This window comes from Egretta garzetta, unplaced genomic scaffold (assembly GCF_000687185.1).
Source record: "Egretta garzetta isolate BGI_Z169 unplaced genomic scaffold, ASM68718v1 scaffold150, whole genome shotgun sequence".
Taxonomy (NCBI): domain Eukaryota; kingdom Metazoa; phylum Chordata; class Aves; order Pelecaniformes; family Ardeidae; genus Egretta; species Egretta garzetta.
In genome coordinates this window covers 1,224,537-1,230,874 of record NW_009258305.1, presented here as the reverse complement: position 1 = coordinate 1,230,874, position 6,338 = coordinate 1,224,537, and positions in this window count along the sequence as shown.

Below are 6,338 nucleotides of genomic sequence, written 5' to 3'. Positions count from 1 at the left end.
AGGGCTGCTCTCAATCCTTTCTTCCCCCAGCCTGTATTGATACTGGGGGTTACCCCGACCCAGGTGCAGGACCTTGCACTTGGCCTTGTTGAACCTCATGAAGTTCACACAGGCCCACCTCTCCAACTTGTCCAGGTCTCTTTGGGTGACATCCCGTCCTTCGGGCATGTCAACTGCACCACTCAGCTTGGTATCATCTGCAAACTTGCTGAGGGTACACTCTATCTGACTGTCTATGTCATTAATTAATATTTTAAACAGCACTGGTCCCAGTACAGACCCCTCAGGGACACCACTTGTCACTAGTCTCCATCTGGACACCGAGCCATTGACCACTACTCTCTGGATGCAACCATCCAATCAATTCCTTACCCACTGAAATCCATATCTCCCCAATTTAGAGAGAAGGATGTTGTGGGGGACCATATCAAAAGCTTTGCAGAATTCCAGATAGATGCCATCTGTTGGTTTTCCCTTGTCCGCTGATGCAACCTCTCCATCATAGAAAGCCAATTCTTATGTACTGAAGATAATATTCCACAGCTTGTGGTAGTAACATATGTTTGCTATGAATAAATATTCTTCTTGCTGTCATATTATATTCCTTTGTACAGTATACACCTGCAGTAAACTAGGGATGGTGAATGTAGTTTCAAAATGTTGTTGGATCCATCTACCATTACTTTGTTGCATACATGAGTAGATCTCTCTTTATGGCCTCCATGATTCATAAGTTTGAATCACTGGATAAAATATGCAAATAGTATTCAAGAAAATACACTTTTATTGATGTCTATGCCATCTAGGCCACAGGCATCTTGTGAGGAAGTGGTTCATAACTTAGTTTTATAAGCTGTGATATTATTTACTGTGGTGTGCCTAACAGCAGAAGGAAGGACTGTCACATGAATATACTCCAGTGATTTTTCTCCGTTAGTCTTTCTAGGACAGAGCTGTTGTAAAGAAGCATGGAAGACACACAGCTGAATATTATGTAGATTATATTGTTTTCCATGTCAGTTATGAACTGTAATTAGACATTAAACAAAACTTACAGTGACAAGAATAATGAAGGCTGTGGATACTGCTTAGAGAAGTTATCCACACAGGAGGAATTTGCAAACAGAATGCATAAATATCTACTAGCAATTACTCAAGTGAGATTATTTGCAGGAAGAAGCAATTTCTGACACTCAGATGCAAAAATGTACAAGCTTTCAAACTGACAATGCTTCTTTAGGTCTGAAATGGAACAAATTTCAAACTCAGTAAAATTAGAACAGTTTATGAATAGTGTAGTTGTTATTGCTTTGGAGTCAAGAATATTTTACATGACTTCTTGAGGCCCCAGTTTTCTACTTTGTGAGTACTTTTAATTTTTCCTGGGCTAATTATGACTACATTAACTTACAAAGGATCTTCTGTACTCATTGCCTACTGGATTCTTGGCAGGATTTGACTGCATAGCTTCAGAAGATTTTGGATGTGTATTCATTTGGCTGATGGAAGAATAACCAGATTCAGTCAGGAATCCAGACCACCAGACAAGTATGAAGTGATGTGGCAGACCTGGTCTGATGATGGTGATGAGGTCAAACTGGGAAAACAAGTTGGCAGATCAGGGCGAGGATCGGTGCAGTACATGGTGAGGCACAGAAATACTTGCAATGTAGCTCAGGCAGGGACCAAGGCTAAGATCTAGAGCTTAGATGCAGCTCCTGAGTGCATGGGAATAGGCCCTTGATGAAGTCTCTCTCACCTTTTTTCACACTGCTCCTTCCTAGCAGTCAGATCTAAGGTTGCAAAGCTGCACTGTATCAGTGAGTGCAGGCAGCTCAGCTCCTCTGGAGTTTTGCCTTGTGGGGGCAAGAGGTTTCATTCACAAACTCTTGCTGCCAAACAATTGGAGAGAGGCCCTTAATGTCATATAATGTGATATAATCAGATACCAAAAAAGAGCTACTCAATTTTCCATATGCATTTACAAAACCCCCATAATTATTGGACATATCTCCTTCCACAGTAATTTTATTCTCTGGTTTAGTAAAACTGTTTTAAATATTGAGATATCTATAAGAAATTTGTATACCCTTCCTGAATCTTTTTCTCTTTATAGTATTTGGTTGCTCAGAAAAACTTATTGGATTACAGATATACATGGAAACAAAGGAATTGTCTGCAAACATTTTGTTTTGTCATGATAGCTTGGTGGTTGTTGTGCTCAGTTATCAATCTGCTGCAATGTTTGGGGTACTTTACAAATACCTACCTACAGCTGTGTTAATATTTGTTTCATTTGAAATGCTGAGATCTCTTGCAAAGAAACCTCCTAGCAAGTATACTGAACTAACTACTGCTGATCCATTATTTGCAGGACTTTTTAAAGTTGGTTTGCAGTTGTTCAGCAGAACGGCATCACTTCATTTTGTTTTTTTTAATAAAAGTGTTTATAATTTATAAAGTGTTGTAATTTACAGAGTGCTCTTGAGAATTTTTAGCTATCATTCTTAAAATTCAAATAATTTAAGGCTGCTGTTCTTCTGCTAAGTTACTACTTTCTATTGTTAACTAGTTTCCTTCTGTGTCTTATGTCGTTGCCTTGTTAATGGTGCTTTGTGTCAGACCTAGCCATCTGTGTATACATCACTCCTACCTCAATATCTGTAGCAGGCTATTATTCCTCATATTGCTATTTTTAGAGGTGCCACGTGTCAGGATTCACCATAAAATCCTATTTTATAGTTTGTATGTCTATATACTTCTGTGACACTTTTCCTTTATTATTTGGTTATACGGATGTGTGATGGTGGGAAAATAGTAAGTAAACAAAATTTTTTTCCATCAATTTTCACAATTGCCATTTCAGAGGTAGTGATCAGCAAAGGTTTTGAGCAACAGGATTGTAAACATTGCCTAACACATGATGTGGCACCTTGTCCACTTAAATTAAATATTTTTTTTGTACAGCTCTTTCACTGGGAGGATAAAAACTAAGTGCACCTTAGGTAGTGAATTTGGACAGGCTGGATCCTATCTGCAGAGCTTACAAAGGAATAATTAAAAGAAGCAATAATGTTCTGGAGCTAATGATTTAAATGGTTAAGGTTATTTTATTCCTAGTTTTCTCGTGATGTGAAGAGAACCATTTCTTTGCATTTTGTCATAGACAATTTTGTGCTGATGTATAACAACTGATTAAGCATGAATAATTGAGCTACAAGTCTTTCAATAGAAAAAGTGTGGTACAATTAATTATTTAATTAATTTGGAGTTAATTCGTAGAATAAACACAAAGACTCATAGAGCAAGAAGTTGTGGCCAGCTAAAAGATATGGATCAGATATAGGGCAAAACTGTAATGAACGCTAAAAGTGAAAAAGGTCCAGTTAACAGACCGCTGATAAATCAAAGATGTCTCTCTTTTTTTTTTTTTAATTTTATTTTATTAACATTTAGGACATTTGTGCAGTGAGCTTTAAGAAGTAAAAGCGGTCTCTCCAGGAGCTAATTCAGTATTTGAGATGTAGCACATAACAGAATTTAAAATCACAAAGTATTGCTGAAATCCTTCTTTTACTCTTCCATCAGTAATAAATCCTGTTTTACAAGTTCAAGGAGAAAAGTTTTGATGATTGAGTAACCCTTAAACAGTTTGTGCTCATCCATTGTGTCCTGCAAGGAAAAGTATTCAATAGTAACCACAAGACCACTGCCAGCTAATATTTCATTGCAAGGGAAATGAAAGAAATGATACAGTTGGTTTAGGTAGTTACCTTCAGGGAAGTCATACTTTTATATATTTTTCCAGTGCTTCACTACAGTTATGGGAAACAGGATAAAATCTTTCTTCATTTGTAACAGTGATTAGACCAAATCTAAAGTTGATATAGAACTTGATCCTACAGGCCTTTCTTATGTGAATTACAAAGATGATTTATCAAATAAATCTTGTCCCATTAGTTTTTACTAATTTGTTCCTCAGGAAAAACTTCTTTTGGCTTCACTGACATTTAGTGAATAGTAAATAACAATACCGGACATTGGGCTCGTTTTCCAGAATTTCTGAGCACTGAAAGATGTTGGAATACAACAGTGTTCAGGCTGAAAATTATATTGGTGGTTTACGATTGTAATCAAACTGCAATGGTGAGCAGTTATTAATATAAATTGTCTTAACCAACTAAGCCTGTAGACCAAAATAAGAGCATGGGAATGAGATGAAGCACTGGACCCTTGAATGTCCACACTGCTTAATGGTTAATTCATTCCATGGTTTTATCTGAGTCTGTCTTAGCTAATTAAGTACAAATGATATTGCCCTATCAGTGTAAAACTGTCTGCACAGATCAGACAAACAGCCTAGAAAGGAACTCTTAAGGCTGAATCACTAGTTGTGACAGGTACACTCCCCCTGCCCTGCTCTGGTAAGAATCGGGGCTTTTAGCATGGTGATCGAGTTTTTGCTCCTCATTTCTGTGCCTTTTGTGCCTGCCAGCAAGCACACACCATGGCCAAGTGATGACCATCAGGCACTCTCCAGGGCACTATGCCCCCTGGCATCTACACCCCTCATTAGGGAAGGCAGGAGAAGCGGGACCCCTCAGGCAACAGACATGGCCTGCAGCCAATGAGGGGCCTTGGCTCAGAGAAGCTTCTGGATCTTGACCACTTATGACCACAGCTCAGATCCGACTCAGGGTCCAAATGGGGCACTGCCAGAGACCCCTTGAAGTGGTCTTTTCTGAGCAGCCGGTCTGTGTTTGAAGCCTCTCCCCTTGGGTTAAGGATGCCACCTGAGGAAACTTCCCAGGACTGAGTACCCTCACCTCCTTGTGGTGAGTGATTTCTTCCAGATAGATCCTTGAGTGAGCCCTCATCGTTGTTCCCCCACGTACACTGGGTGAGCAATTATATCTTCCAGGTACCCATGAAAGGCAGAGAGTTTCCACCCATTGTAAGTGAGTGCGTGTGTGCGCACCTTGAATCATCATTCTTGTGTGTATTGACATGTGTAACAATACCCCGACTGACACGTCAAACCTGTTATGTGTTAAATGTTATCGGAACGTTGATTGATTTCAGTTTACCGTTGTTTCTCATGGGTTTCTGTTGTGTGATTTTGGCTGTTTTGTGAAATAAAGATGTTTGAGCTTGTCCTTTGTTTGGGTTAGTTTTAGTGTACCTCCATGGCACTAGTCTCACTAAAACATTCTTGTTCAATATTAAGAGCATTAAGAGTGAACCCACCGTCATCTTATTCAAGGGGAATATCCTAAATAAACCTTTAAACTGCACTACACATCTTCACAGTTATTTTTTGTTCTACTGTCTTGTTAAAATGCACCCTTAAATTCCAGCAGCACTAGAACTGTCTAGCAGTAGCTAAAAACATTGCTTCCCTTATGTGTTCTAGTTAGCACCTTTTTCAGTTGCGTTTTTCATATGTAAAACAAAGCTAATTTGAAAAAGAATCTGTGAGAAAGGATCATATATTTGGTCTCTCAGATTTTTATTTCCCCTAACTCCAGCTTTGTATGTGTTCGCCAAAAATGTCAAGTGCTTTTCTATGTTGATTTTGTTTGTGTTGTGCTTTCGGCTGTTCTGTTTTGTTTAATAAAAGAGATTATATTATTTATTTTCCTCTACTAAAAAGGGTAAGGAGTTTTAAAGACCCTCCTTTTGTCTAATGGTTGTGTACACTTATCTTTCAAACATTATCCTCATTTTCAGGTATAAGAAGTTACTACTTCTCAATTTGTCTCAAATACCTATAGAAGTAAAAATCTGATTTAAGTCAGACATTCCAGCATACAGAATTAAATGTCTATTCTTAGCAAAGCAATTGCCTGTCAACAGCCTCTGTGCAGTAACTGTGAAGGCTAATTCTTTTTAAAAAATAACAATCTGAGTTAGAGACACTTATCTCCTAGAGAATAGCTTGGAGAATGCAGGAAACAAACTTATAGCTGTACTTGCTCAGGATGCTGAAGACCTTATGCATCTTAATGACAACATTTAAAAAAATGGGAAAATTCAAACCAGATTCTCTTTTCCTTTTGACATGCCTTTACATTTTTTCTCATTCTCAGGCTATATACTTGTGTCCACAACATCCTCTCACAGAGGTCATGACAGTCAAGGCAGGTTCCTGTTGGCTGTGTAAAAAAGGCAGACATCTACAGGAATCACAGAATCATAGAATTATACAGTGTTTTGGGTTGGAAGGGACCCCTAGAGGTCATCTAGTCCACCCCCCCTGCAGTCAGCAGGGACACTGCTAACTAGATCAGATTGCTCAGAGCCCCATCCAACCTGGTCTTGAAAGTTTCCAGGGATGG